The sequence below is a fragment of the Microplitis mediator genome, chromosome 7 (genome assembly GCF_029852145.1).
Source record: "Microplitis mediator isolate UGA2020A chromosome 7, iyMicMedi2.1, whole genome shotgun sequence".
Classification (NCBI taxonomy): Eukaryota; Metazoa; Arthropoda; class Insecta; order Hymenoptera; family Braconidae; genus Microplitis; species Microplitis mediator.
In genome coordinates, this window is record NC_079975.1 from 26719063 (window position 1) to 26734997 (window position 15935).

The 15935-nt window shown below is 30.3% G+C and overlaps 1 protein-coding gene and 1 long non-coding RNA gene across 2 annotated transcripts in view; one reads left to right on the forward strand and one right to left on the reverse strand.

Annotated features, from left to right (window-relative positions):
* Positions 1-15935, reverse strand: part of LOC130671285 (uncharacterized) — a 42497-nt gene that overhangs the window by 16547 nt on the left and 10015 nt on the right. The window lies entirely within an intron of this gene.
* On the forward strand, positions 5417-6788 carry LOC130671288 (uncharacterized). Its single transcript, XR_008990494.1, has 2 exons — positions 5417-6053; positions 6468-6788. It is a non-coding gene; the product is annotated as an uncharacterized LOC130671288 (long non-coding RNA).

Below are 15935 nucleotides of genomic sequence, written 5' to 3' on the forward strand. Positions count from 1 at the left end.
GTTGTCGAAAGAAATTTAATTAAGATCCCAATAGATAATTTAAATTGAAAAAATTAAAAGGTTTCATTTTCGTATCTGTCTTTAAAATATTTACAACCAGAAATACAAGAGTTTGAATTTATAGCGAAATGAGGAATTCATTGGATTGGTAGATAACGTGTAGAGCTGTATCATAATCCCCAGACGAGGTGAAAGCTCGGACTTGTGTACCTCCAGGAAAGTGGAATGAAAAATATATGAAATGGGGAAACGAGACTGGATGGTAAACTATAACTAGCAGTACTTGAGCTCGACTACTCCACAACTACACAGAGGACAGAGCATAGTACCGGTGATGGTGATAGTGCTGGTTGTGCACTACGAGAAGCTTTTACTCAGGGGCTATAAGAGAATCAGGTATATAACCCGAATATATATACCCACTTTAGACTATAAACCGCAACTGCGACACGATATGGGGACGCTTGGATGCCTCGTTGGACCGGCATTAATGTGTATTCATGAGCATTGGTCGGGTTCCAGTTCCGTGACCGCAAAATCCATGAACGCAAGCTACACAACTAGCCCTGATTGTTCCGCTAAGTGGGCGCCCCACGTGACCACTGCTGCCAACTTACGAGTAACCATAAACAATAAACTTGAGGAGCATGATGCCGCATTATAGCTTTTACTTTTTTCGTCTTACGTTGCCTACTTTCCTATACGCTCCCTGGCTTCTACTCCCTGCTTCCTGATAGTTACAAACTACCAAGAGTAATAGCTCTTCTTCCTCGTACCATTTATCACGCTCCGGTTACACTCTGTGATGATAATTTTATGATAATTACTATCATTACGTGACAGCAAAAATCTGATCTCTGGTTTATGTAAATATGCTAATTTACTATCATTATTATGCTCCTTGAATATAAAAAGTTCTTGTAATAAAAAAATTCACGACCCGAATCAATGGAAATTTTAATTCAATTTGACTATTTGTCGTTAGTATCAAGTTAATTGGCTTAAATTAGCACTGGGCTTGTTAATTATAATGCTCTCTATATATTACTGCCCTTATTATACAAATTTACGGCACTGTACTATAGTATGTGTACAAATTTGTTCCAAAAAGATTCCAAAAGAGTTCTGCATGTGGAACTTCTAAACATGAGACAGATTAGAACTTCGAATGGAACTTTTTTGAACGTTAGTCATTTTGATGGTAAATAAAAAGTTTTTATGAGTGAATTTAGAGTCAAAAAAGAACGTTCTTAGAAATTTTTGGAATTTTAAATGGACATTCCAAAAAAGTTCCATAATCACCACTTTTGGCCTTTTTCGAAAGCTAAAAAAGACGTTCCAAAAACATTCAAAAATGGTTCAAAAATCGTTACTTTACAACCTATTATAGAACTAAAGTAGATGTTCCAAAAACATTCAAAAAAAGTTCCAGAATCACCACTTTTGACTTTTTATAGACTAAAAAAGGCGTTCCAAAAACTTTCAAAAATCACTTCTTTTGCATCTTTTGTAGAATAAAGACGTTCCAGAAACATGCCAAAATAGTTCAAAAATCACTACTTTTGAATTTTTTATAGAACTAAAAAAAACGTCCATAAAAAATTCCAAAAAAGTTCCAAGAACGTCCTGTTTTGACTCTAAATTTGCTCATAACAACTTTTTTTTACCATCAAAATTACTAATGTTCCAAAAAAGTTCCATTCGAAGTTCTAATCTGTCTCATGTTTAGAAGTTCCATATGCGGAACTTTTTTGGAATCTTTTTGGAACGAGTTTTTTTTACACGGGTATTTAGGGACGCAATTTAACGTAAGTCAAATAGACGAAAATTTTTAAGCGATAGTTGAGGTGCAATATTTATAACATCGAGGTATTTATAAATATAGAAGCGATAATTGGAGTCTTTAACGACTCAACCAATGAAAGATTTTAAATTGGACGGTAAAATTTAGTTTTAAATGAATTTTTTTCCTAACTCCGGAAGATCGATGGCGGCAATGTCGAATCGGGATACGGATTTAACGGTGAGTTTAGTGGAAAATTGAACCTTGAAGAGATACTGGCGAGTGCAGAGATAAAGAAGAATCGCTGGAATTCAAAGGGTGCAGTCGGTGTGCAACAATTTATTTAATTGAACCGTGTGTGCATTTTCCCGCGTTTTTTTTTATTTATTAAAATTTTTTAAAACCATATGCATTTTTATTTTATTTGATCCTGTTACACGTTTTTATTGTTCGCAGTTACAAAGCTATTGTTTTGCAACGCGAGAAACAAAAAAGGGTAATATTTTTATGTCAATATTGTTTCCATAAAAATTGAATAGCTCGGGGGTGGTTTTTTTTTTTTTTAACTTTTGGACATTATTTAGCTGTCAGAGCTGAATAATATTGTTTGCTCTGTATTCGAATGTGTTATTATACAAAAAAAGAAATTATAAATAAACACGAATGTGTTAAAAATAAATTTGAAATTTTGTACTTGAACGGTTTTTCATATTTTTGTTCTTTTTTGTTCACGGCTTCTATAAATATATTTTTATTCTCTCACCAGACGAACTTCTCTTACCCCGGAAGTTGGCGTACAAACGTGCTTCCGTCCGCTCTTCCGTCCCATTTATTTTTCCGACCGCGTAGCGAAAAATGTGAATATCGCGATTTTTTTTTTTACCAAAACAAAAAATCATTCATATTCTCTCATTCGCTTAAATGAATACATATACGTATATATGTTTGTATAGATACTCGATCGCGTCAATTCAACCGCCACCCACTTATTAAAAGCAAAAAAAAATCTAGATATCGATCGAGTTCATTCGGCTGATTATTTCCGTTTTGTATTCGATTTATAACAAAAGAACGGTAAAAATAATCGATTGAGCTGGATTTGAATGAACGTACCAATGGCAGCTTTTAGTTTGCTCGTTATAATCTGAAGACCAAGTTTTAGCTTCGACTTTTATATCAATACCGTTCATCAATCGCCGATTTAATGATGAAAGATTGATTGGATGCTCGGAGAACTTGAAATTTTAAAGCTTCAATTAAAAATTCAAAAGTTATCTTTTTGTAAAACTTTTTACAAATCGATATTGTCCCAGATGTCAGTTCATAGTGTCCGTAATAGAAAATTTTTTTAATTTATTTTATGACTACTGGGTTAATATGGACCCGATATTTTAAATTTGGCGCGATTTTTTTTGAATCGCAGAAATTGCAAAATTAATATAATGGGGCAAGTAGGGCCACGTAAAATTTACTACCAGTCGAAGTCTGGTCTAGGAGAAATTTTTTTTTAAATTTCAACCTCCCCGCTACCGTGGGTTTAATTTTGCCCTCGACTACCCGTTATAAGCCTGCCCCCATGAAAAAAATTTATAAAAAAAATATATGGTAAAATATAAAAAAAATACATAAAATATGTATAAAAAATATATTTTAAATAGCTAACTTTTGGCCGATTTTCGTATATATTTTATATATTAAAAATATATAAAAAAATACATGTATAAAAATATAGGAAAAATATATTTTTCTTATATTTAAAAATATAAAAAAAATATATTAATAATATATTTTAAATCTATAAAAAATATTTAAAAAATATATTTTTTATTCAACCAACAACCTGAGTAAAAAAAAATATAAAAAAATTATATAAAAAATATATTATTTAGTTAATTAACATTAACAACATAGAAAAAGAAATATAAAAAGTTTATAAAAAAAATATATATTTTTTATATAATTTTTGTATATTTTTAAATATTAAAAAAATTTTTTTTTTGTATATTTTTATACATGTATTTTTATATATTCTAAGATATATTTTTAATATATTTAAAATATATAAAATATATACACTGTAAAAAGAGCGGTGTTAAAAATGGACTCGTTTTAACTCCGCCCGGTGTAAAAATGAAATTACACCGGTGTAGGAGGAGTAATACACCGGTGTTAAAAATACCGGTGTTAAATCAGGGTAACCGGTGTAAAAACGGAGTAAAATCGGTGTAAGAGCGGGGAACCGGTGTAAAGGCGGAGTAATACCGGTGTAAAAGCGGAGTGATACCGGTGTAAAAGCGGGGTAAATTGCGCCCGCTTGGAGTATTAACTTTAAAGATTATAAAACACAAAAAATGTCAGTTCTCTATGAAAATTAATAAAAAATATCATTTATCAACAAGTATAGTGATCGAGTAAGTAAAAATATTCACAAAGTAAAATATTTTAACACCGGTAAAAAATATCTACACCGGCGGCGGCGTTATTTTAACACCGGTCTAGAATATTTACACCGGTAGCGGCGTTATTTTAACACCGGTACAGAATATTTACACCGGTGGCGGCGTTATTTTAACACCGCTTTCGGGGGTAAATTTAACACCGATAATTTTAACACCTACACCGCTTGGACTTACCCCGGTGATTTTTTTACAGTGTACGAAAATCGGCCAAAAGTTAGCTATATAAAATATATTATTTATACATATTATATATTTATTTATATATTTTTTATGTATTTTTAATATATTTTTTATATATGAAAAATATATTTTTTATATATTTAACATAAATTTTTTTTATAAATTTTTTTCATGGGGGTGTATTATTTAATACGATTTAAAATGGCGAGTAAAACTTTCTCCGGCTTATGACGGGTAGTGGACTGTGTCGCAATAAATAAATAAAACGCTTAGAGTGGGTAAGAATGAATTTAAATAGCAAAATATCGCTGAATGCGCTTTCAATAGTCTTAAGATTAATAGCACGATAAATATTTCCCTGTGCAATGGGTTAATAACTATGCCACCGAGAGCCCTGTGACGCAGTCCCCGAGGCGAAAAGAGCTATATATTAATAAAGCATCATTGAAAAGCGTCAAAGGGCTTTTTTGCAAGTGCACTCTAATGCACCGCATGGTACTTGCACACAAACACAAATACTCAGGTCATATATATATGGATGTTAAAACCCAGTCATCGGATCGATGGTGAAATGCAGGGTGCACATTGTGAGCACAAAAGTTCGAGCTAACTGAGAGTTTTAGCGTCAAGTGCACGTTGTGTCGAGTGTCACCAATTGGTTCAACCCGGACAAGTTGTGTCGCTCATTAGCATTTAAATGACTCGAGTTTCACGGTTACTACCGTCAATTGGACTTCTATTCCTATTTTCGCCTACATATATATGTATATATTTATAAGTATGTTTTAACTTTTGGATTATTTTCTCAGACTCTAGTATTATTACAAACTTCCGCGAGTTTACTATTCATTAATATTAAAATATTACTGCTGAATTTAAATTATTACCTGTGTACGTATTTTTCCCGCGAAAAATAAACTATTACACTTTTTACTTTATCTTCGAGAATTCTTTTATTTTTATTGGCCAGATAATTTCCAACTCAGTACACGGAAAAAAAATTCGACGAAAAATTCCAATATTACTATCGTAATCCTGGACTATACTTTTATTATCTGTAACATTCAAATATATGATACGAAAATTTACAGTTTTTAAAAGATTTTTTACTATTCACTATCGTAATTTCATTAAGAGTTTATTGTAATCAATTCAATAAGAAATATTACAATGTTACTATCGTAAATAGTAAAAGAATAAAAAATAAGATTTAATTATACTATTTATTCTTTTATTCTTCCTTTTAATTTACAGTGCTGCCTCTATGTTTTTACAATACAAGCTACAAAAATTACGATAGTTGGATTGTAAATTTTCTGAAATGGTATAGTATATGCCATCTGAAGCGTTTACGTATGAAAGACAAGTGTTGTCACAAACCATGATGTGATGCTTGTATGAGTGTATATATATATATAAATACAAATGATGACATCTACTTTGTCTGTATTATTTGTGGTTCAACTATATATATTTATAAATCAGTTCATCTTTATCCACAGTGTAGTGCAGAAATAGAGGTTATTATTCATGACGTTTTTCGGACAATTGTAAATAAGAAATTTAAAATAAAAACTGTACTTTCGTCATTACAAACCTACATAGATTGTGGAATATAATAATTTGGTGGTGTAAGTATAATTATTATTATTCAATTTTTATTAAACTTAATATTCTGTGGGTATATCGTATGATCCTGAAGTTGGCAGATAATTAGTAATTTTCGGATTTTTTTTTTCACCAAAGAAATTACAAAAAAAAAAAAACTAAAAAAATACACATGTAGAAAATTTAAAAAACTATGGGTGCAATTTTTTTAAATATTTTTTTTTTAATTATTTATCGTCTAAAAAAAAATCCAAAAATTATTAGATATCTGCTAACTTCAGTATCATGTATATCGTTCGTTTTAAAATCATTTATCTGGACAAGAAGTTTATTTTTATAAACAATTTAGTAGTATTTTGTGGTCATAGGATAAATGATTCTAAATGAATGAAAATTTATTTTTTCTAATAAATTCAATTCTCCTAATTTTGTTACAGGATAATCTTCATTTGTCGACAATGAATAATTTTACCCGGCTTTGCGAGAGGTAAAACATTTCAATAACCTCAAATTATGGACATTCAACATTTCTTTATGATACTGAAGTTAGCAGACGCCTAATAATTTTTGGATTTTTTTAAAAATGATAAATTATAGAAAAAAAGTATTCGAAAAAATTGCACCTATGGTTTTTTTAATTTTCTACATGTGCGTATTTTGAATACAAATAAATGAGTTATTTATTCATAAATTTTATATATACCAAAAAAATATGTTTGAAAAAATATTAAATAAATGTTTTATTATTACTACTTCAACATGTTTTATTTTTATTTCGAGATTGTATTTTCCTTCTCAATTTAACTGTTAAAAAAAAAAAAAAAATTCCAAATGATAAATTTTTCTTTTTTATCAATTATAAGTTCTACTTTTTTAAGAAAATATATTTTACTCCATTGACTTCTAATTATTATTTTATATTTAAAGAAATTCTACATTACCGACTCATTCATTTTACGATAGTTGTATTAGAATTTATGTTAACACAACTTGTATAATTTACTCTATAGTATCTGATTTTTTCTTTCTGGTAGTAGTATAAATTATAAAATAAAAATTACGATAGTCTATTGTAAAAATTATTATTGAAAACTTATAGTCCAGCGTTACAATACTATATAATGAAAATTACGATAGTTAAATCGTAAAAAATCCGTGAATTTTTTTTCCGTGTATAAATAACTTTGGCATGACTTCAAATTTTTTTACTCTTCTTCCCGTAACTCAATAATTTAAATTTTTTTATCGATAAATCATATTCAATCAACAACAAAAATTCAATACTCAGTGCATCCAATAGCTGACAAAATTAAAAAAAAAAGTTCAAATTTTTCTCAAAATTTTACTGGGCTGTAAATATCGATAAAGACTTTCGATAATCGGAAGGATTTCAAAAATCGGTTCGTTTATTCCCGAGATATGGACAAGTCGTACATCCGTACGTGCGCATGCGCTGAAGCGAACTCGGAAATTGATCATAAAAAATTTCTCTGACTTGTTAACATCAACATCTTAAAGTTTCTGCAACGAGAAGTTGAAATATAAAATAATAATAACAGTTATTTTATGACATTATCAATATAAGTTTCAGTAGTTGGTATTTTAAGTGACGTAAATGTGAAACTGGAAAGTAAGTCGGTGGCAATTGCAAGCAACATTTATAGCAGGATAGAAAATAAAAGTATTTTCTCGTCTTTTCTTTCATAGTTTTTTTCTGTTTTTCTACAGTCTCATTCGTCTGAAGCATGAGCTTTTCTCGGACCTCTATACTGTCAGAGTCTTCTCCCTCGGGTCCAATGTATTTAGGGGGTGCGATTTCGTTTAAAGCCACGCGAACAATGAGTTCGTTATTTCTCTTCCTCTTGGACTCGGAACTCGTTGAAGCTCTTTTGCTCTTCCTTAGCCCCCGGCCCTAAAACTCGATCTCTACTCCGGCTGGCTCTTTCAGCTTGTTTTTATCTTTCATTTTCCTCTCGGCAGCTTACACTTTTTAACCTCACTCCTCACTCTAGAACTTTTCTCTCCGTTAGTTTCTTATTTCCTTAAGAGTTTTCAACAACAATTTTTATCTAGAAAATTACCCCGACTCGCTTATAATATTACAGATACCTAATTACCTAATTACTTGAATGCTCTTCCTGTACTTGGCTCCCTGTAAAATCGATATCCCATTTCAATCATATTCAATTCAATTCAAATTATAATTAACGTACTATCACTGCCTTTGATTAAATTCTCACTGTATTTAAATCTTATTAATTACTTTCTTAAGTACGTTTAGAAATTGTAATTTTCCGTCATAGCGATCAATTATTTAATATTTTAATACGAAATTTCAATTTCCTAGACTTCAAACCCAAGATCAGAATTTTGAATCCTGGGCAATATGGGTCGTCCTAATTTTTTTCAAAATTCTTATTTCCTGTCTGTCAAGTTTTTGTAACTGACACATTTCCCGCGTATTTAAAATTTGAATTATAAAATTCATCCAAATTTTCTTTGATTCTAGATTTAAAAATTTTGAGTGACCCAACTTACCCCACATTTATTTTCCTTCCGTAAAATTTTTAAAAAATTTCATATGGCTCATTTTGCCCCATTTACTATCCGAATACAAAAATTTGCGCGCCAAAGTCATTTCAAAGTTCAAAAAAAATTTCAATTTCCTAGACTTCAAACCCAATATCAGAATTTTGAGTCCTGGGCAATATGAATCGTCCTAATTTTTTTCAAAATTCTTATTTCCTGTCGAGTTTTTGTAAGTGACACATTTCCCGCGTATTTAAAATTTGACTTATAAAATTCATCAAAATTTTCTTTGAATCTAAATTTTAAAATTTTGAGTGACCCAACTTACCCCACATTTATTTTCCTTCCGTAAAATTTTTAAAAAATTTCATATGGGTCATTTTGCCCCATTTGCTATCCGAATACAAAAATTTGCGCGCCAAAGTCATTTCAAAGTTCAAAAAAAATTTCAATTTCCTAGACTTCAAACCCAATTTCAGAATTTTAAGTCTTGGGCAATATGGGTCGTCCTAATTTTTTTCAAAATTCTTATTTCCTGTCTGTCAAGTTTTTATAACTGACACATTTCCCGCGTATTTAAAATTTGAATTATAAAATTCATCAAAATTTTCTTTGATTCTAAATTTTAAAATTTTGAGTGACCCAATTTACCCCACTTTATTTTCCTTCCGTAAAATTTTTAAAAAATTTCATCTGGGTCATTTTGCCCCATTTGCTATCCGAATACAAAAATTTGCGCGCCAAAGTCATTTCAAAGTTCAAAAAAAATTTCAATTTCCTAGACTTCAAACCCAAGATCAGAATTTTGAGTCCTGGGCAATATGGGTCGTCCTAATTTTTTTCAAAATTCTTATTTCCTGTCTGTCGAGTTTTTGTAACTGACACATTTCCCGCGTATTTAAAATTTGAATTATAAAATTCATCAAAATTTTCTTTGATTCTAAATTTTAAAATTTTGAGTGACCCAATTTACCCCACATTTATTTTCCTTCCGTAAAATTTTTTAAAAATTTCATATGGCCCATTTTTCCCCATTTACTATCCGAATACAAAAATTTGCGCGCCAAAGTCATTTCAAAGTTCAAAAAAAATTTCAATTTCCTAGACTTCAAACCCAATTTCAGAATTTTAAGTCCTGGGCAATATCGATCGTCCTAATTTTTTTCAAAATTGTTATTTCCTGTCGAGTTTTTGTAACTGACACATTTCCCGCGTATTTAAAATTTGAATTATAAAATTCATCAAAATTTTCTTTGATTCTAAATTTTAAAATTTTAAGTGACCCAACTTACCCCACATTTATTTTCCTTCCGTAAAATTTTTAAAAAATTTCATATGGCTCATTTTGCCCCATTTACTATCCGAATACAAAAATTTGCGCGCCAAAGTCATTTCAAAGTTCAAAAAAAATTTCAATTTCCTAGACTTCAAACCCAATATCAGAATTTTGAGTCCTGGGCAATATGAATCGTCCTAATTTTTTTCAAAATTCTTATTTCCTGTCGAGTTTTTGTAAGTGACACATTTCCCGCGTATTTAAAATTTGACTTATAAAATTCATCAAAATTTTCTTTGAATCTAAATTTTAAAATTTTGAGTGACCCAACTTACCCCACATTTATTTTCCTTCCGTAAAATTTTTAAAAAATTTCATATGGGTCATTTTGCCCCATTTGCTATCCGAATACAAAAATTTGCGCGCCAAAGTCATTTCAAAGTTCAAAAAAAATTTCAATTTCCTAGACTTCAAACCCAATTTCAGAATTTTAAGTCTTGGGCAATATGGGTCGTCCTAATTTTTTTCAAAATTCTTATTTCCTGTCTGTCAAGTTTTTATAACTGACACATTTCCCGCGTATTTAAAATTTGAATTATAAAATTCATCAAAATTTTCTTTGATTCTAAATTTTAAAATTTTGAGTGACCCAATTTACCCCACTTTATTTTCCTTCCGTAAAATTTTTAAAAAATTTCATCTGGGTCATTTTGCCCCATTTGCTATCCGAATACAAAAATTTGCGCGCCAAAGTCATTTCAAAGTTCAAAAAAAATTTCAATTTCCTAGACTTCAAACCCAAGATCAGAATTTTGAGTCCTGGGCAATATGGGTCGTCCTAATTTTTTTCAAAATTCTTATTTCCTGTCTGTCGAGTTTTTGTAACTGACACATTTCCCGCGTATTTAAAATTTGAATTATAAAATTCATCAAAATTTTCTTTGATTCTAAATTTTAAAATTTTGAGTGACCCAATTTACCCCACATTTATTTTCCTTCCGTAAAATTTTTTAAAAATTTCATATGGCCCATTTTTCCCCATTTACTATCCGAATACAAAAATTTGCGCGCCAAAGTCATTTCAAAGTTCAAAAAAAATTTCAATTTCCTAGACTTCAAACCCAATTTCAGAATTTTAAGTCCTGGGCAATATCGATCGTCCTAATTTTTTTCAAAATTGTTATTTCCTGTCGAGTTTTTGTAACTGACACATTTCCCGCGTATTTAAAATTTGAATTATAAAATTCATCAAAATTTTCTTTGATTCTAAATTTTAAAATTTTAAGTGACCCAACTTACCCCACATTTATTTTCCTTCCGTAAAATTTTTAAAAAATTTCATATGGCTCATTTTGCTCCATTTGCTATCCGAATACAAAAATTTGCGCGCCAAAGTCATTTCAAAGTTCAAAAAAAAATTTCAAAATGTAAAATTTAATTATTTTAAATTTACTCGCGCGTAGGCTCGTACGCAAACTCAATAAAATTCAAAATCCCTTACTAATTAACTTAATTTCACTTCCATTAACTCAAAATTACTTTGAACTATGACCCTATCGAAAATTTCCATTGAAATTTTCCAATAAATTTATTATCCTCAACAAAAAAAAAAAAATGGCAAATGTTTGATTTTATTTACGTTTTCTGTGTACACAAAAATTTTAGTCAAACGACTAAAAATGGCTCTAGCAAATAAACATTATTTTTATAGCAAGCCAATAAAGTTGATCGTGACGGGAAAATAAATAAAGTTATCATAGGAAATGAAGAGGATAAAAAAATATCGCAACAAGATTTCTTGAATAAAGTACACAAGTAGCTTTTATCGCGCGCGTATTTTTTAAAGATATATATTGACAAGAGCAAATAAATCATCAGTGATTTATATATTTGCTTTCTTATATATAATATACCTTATATATTGTATATAAGAACAAAGTTTGTAAGTAAGTGAAAGGATTTATTAGCGGCTCGGAAATAATTGTTGTCAAACTAAGTGAACCTTACACTGCACTGCGTCTGTGTACTACAAGCTATTGTTGGCACCTCTGGTAATATTCTGAGCGAAACATGCGACTGAATTTCTGTCACAATCTCACAGTTACTGTTAATGTATGTGTACTTACTCGAAAGTATATATATATGCACACCTGCGTTTCATATCTAATATAACCTACAAGTTTTAGGAGATAATTGACTTCAGGTGTGCAAAATTCTATCTCTGTACTAAAATTTATATATACTCATATATATGTATGTGTATATTTATGAATACTTACTCACAATATGAGTTTCTCATAATAAATTTTATTTTCATTAGAATTTTATTAAATCTACTAAAAAATCTCATATTAAATTTTAACTTTTAATTTCAAAAGTTATTATTATTAAAATATATAAATATATGAGGGTAAAAAAATAATGACCGTTTAAAGATTTTTATAAAAATTTTGAATTTGAATTTTTTTTCTCATAGAATTAAAAAGTTTTTATACACAGAAAAAAGAATTAGGGGAGGGTGGGGCAGAGTGGCCCCCCTAAGCCAATTATTATTTTTTGTGGTTTTCAACCATAGGATCACTTTACTTTTGTCCTATTTCGAACAAATTTATGGACATTTTGCCGAAATTCTGAAAAATTTTTTTTTTTTTTTTTGTGGGGCAGAGCGGCCCCCCTTCAAAAAGTGATAAAAAAATTTTTTTTTTCGTTTTTTTTTTTTTAAACTGTTTTCATCATTAAGAATGTATTTCTTTCTCTTGACAACTATTTTTGGTTTTATATTACTCGAAAAAAATTTTTTAAAGCGTAAAAAATCGTTCACTCTCGATTACCTTAATTACTAATTGTTATTTAATAAAAAAAAAAATCAATTCTATAATTTTACTTTATTTCAAAAATTTATCAACTAAAAAAAAAATTTAATTTTTATAAATTTTTAGTGACCAAATTTGCCTCTTACATAAAGAAACGGCCGAAAAATATGAAAAAATAATTTTTTTGGAAGTTTCGGCTGGTCCATTTTGCCCCAGGTGTTATGCGTAGGGCTATAAATGTGGAATTATAATAATTTTTTTTTAATTTGACGATAAAAATATGAAAAAATCACTTTTTCAAAATTTTGGGCTTGTCCATTTTGCGCCAAATGTCATGCGTGAGGGTAAAAATGCGCAAACATATCGGATTTATAGTAATTAGTCGAAAAAAAAAAAATTTTTTTTTTGGTCAAAATTTCAGGGGGGCCGCTCTGCCCCACCCTCCCCTACTCGACGTAAGAAATATTTTGAATTATGAATTGAAGACAAAAATTTTTCTTGCTCAAGAATTTTTTTCTCGCTCAAAAAATTTTTTTCTTGTTCTAAGAAAATTTTTTTTCACCCCAAGAAAACTTTTGTTTTCAATTTATATTACAAAAAATTTCTTGGGTCAAGTAAAAATTTTCTTGGAACAAAAAATCCTTTTCTTCTGAGTACAAAAATACAAAGGGTGGCTATTTTGCCCCGTTGGAATAAAATTCAACTTGAGAAAAATTTCTATAAATAAGAGACCGGCCATTTTACCCCATCGTGATAAATTTGTTTAGTAAAAATCTGGCCCATTTAACCGCAAACGGAAAGAAAAATTTTTAACGCAAGTGAATTTTGAGGGGATGTTAATTTAACGGCAACTTGTAGGTGATATTTTATTTAAATAATTTATAAAAGTTAGATTTGTTGGAAATGGTATAAATTTACTGAGCTGTGCAGTGCAACGCAATTGAGTTGCTCGTATATAAATCAGGCGATTACGGTGTAAGAGCAATATCAAAGTTACATCGCAAAATATCGAAGTTTCTTGATATCTTTATCCCATCTCCCGAAGCACGGGGCTTTAAGTCAGTCTCTGTAAGCAGTTATTTCACAAAACCCTCTGAGCCAGAGGATTCCCTCGTACTTATTTTCCACGTCACTTTAAAGAGTTAATTTCTTCCGGGAATTCCTGCCACAGTGAATAATTTCTGATTGACTTCATTTTTAACGTTACTTCAAATTTTGTTTACCAACAGTAATTAGCACCCACTTTTTATCCCACACTCTTTTTACTTTCACGCAAATCCCAGATACGGAGTACAAATTTTTTGTGAAAAATTTAATCCTTCGGCTGTCGCGAGCCTGCGTAGTTTTAATCGGGGATTAATTTTTTAAATATTCATTTATATTATTCTGGTATTTTTACGGTTGGATTTCTCAAATGTATATATTTTTTACGAGGGCGTAAAAAAACAATGAATACAAAGATATATGTTGTACTAACAGACTATAAGAAAGCTTTTAATGACTCGTAAAAAGATATCTGAGGAAAATTTTTTTTTCGCCGAAACAATTTATTTTCTTTTAATGATTATTTTTTTCGTTCATTTAGATCTCATACTCTAGGTATTTTTACCCGTAGAAATTCATTATCAGCTTTATTGTCTATGAACTTTTTCGATAAAAGTCTCAAAAACTTTTTTAATCAAATAAATATTTTAATCTTCTCAGTAACGTTATGTCCAAAATTTGACTGATAACTTTTATATTAATTTTACGCCTCAAATATTGAAAATATAAGAAAAGTCATGAGAATCATTTTTGTAGCTCTTCGAATTTCCTACAAAAAACATATCTATAAGTTTTCTTCTAAAACTAATATTTCAAGCACTAGAAGCTTTTGAAAAAAATTTTTGTAATTTCAAAAATTTGAGTGATTTTCAAAATTAATTTTACGCCTTAAATATCAAAAATATGTAAAAAGTTAAAGAGTACTTTTTTGTAGCTCTTTAAATTCTCTACAAAAAACATTCCATCGACTTTTCCGTAAAATCAATATTTAACAAAAAACTAAACCAATTACCGCCAGTGGATATTTGAGTTATAAATTAACTCGAGGAAAAAAAAAAATCCTATTACTTTCCGATCATAAAACTTTCCAAAGACAAATTCGTTGTCACAAGCAAGTCCTCGAGTGCACCGAGCAAGACTACTCAGTTTGATTTATTTTCACAGCTAAATCCCAACAAGCCGTAAAGAATCCTAAGCCAAAATTTCCATAGGATTTTCCTGAATTCATCCCCGAAAGCAGTCGAGTAAGCAAGAAAGAGACTGAAGGAATTTGCTCCAGCAGTTTGAAATAAACCGCAACCGTGCAATGTTCTCAGGCAATTTATCGTCACCACTTACACAGGACTCTCAAGCCATTCTCTTCCTTAACCCTCTCAGTGTTTCCTTTGGCTTTTGAGGTCTACGCTAGGTCTTGAGTACATCCGACACTATTACATTGCAACTGTTGTAGCATATCAGCCTCCAACTTGTACCTTTGCTCCTTACATCTCAGTATTACAACAACCAACAACTAAACCACTTTAAACCAAACCACATTCAACAGACCGTCTGCTCAATCCTCCTTTATTTCACTTAACATAATTTAATTTACCAAACTTCAACGAAGCGGGCGTATATTTTTCATGTCATCTCCATTTAAACTTAAATTTTCTGTACATCTTTAGCCAATTGAAGCAGTACAATTTCAGAAGCATGCGAATTAGTGGAATAGAAACATCGCTTTCATCCCTAGGGATTAAAAGATGCATCATTTCTGCCCAACACGTTTGTTTTTGAGTTGATTCTCCATTTCAAAATGTCAGATTCGCATTTCGCGCACCTCAAACGCGAAGCGTTGGTAGAGTTTTACCGTCGAAATGTCAGCCACCTCTTTTTTTTGTAAATCTTATTCTCACCAACCGACATGACAGTTGATACATACGTTATTGAAAGCAATAATGCATAGAGATTCCATGTCAACTGATCCTAGACAACTCGATTCGATTTAGCCTTTTAGCCTTTAGAATCTATTAGATTGGCTTGGGATCAATTCGCTGCACACCGTGTGTGGAATAGGATAAAATGTGATTTCAAACCCTGTGATGCAAGTAAATCTTACCCTCGTCTGAAATAGTTTTTTCCTCCCAAGGTACACAATATACTTTTCCATACCTGCACCGAAAGTTTGAATTCCTGTACCGCCCGTGTAAAAAAATTTTATGCATAATGAATTTAGATCTAAATTTCATCACGAAACTCAGATC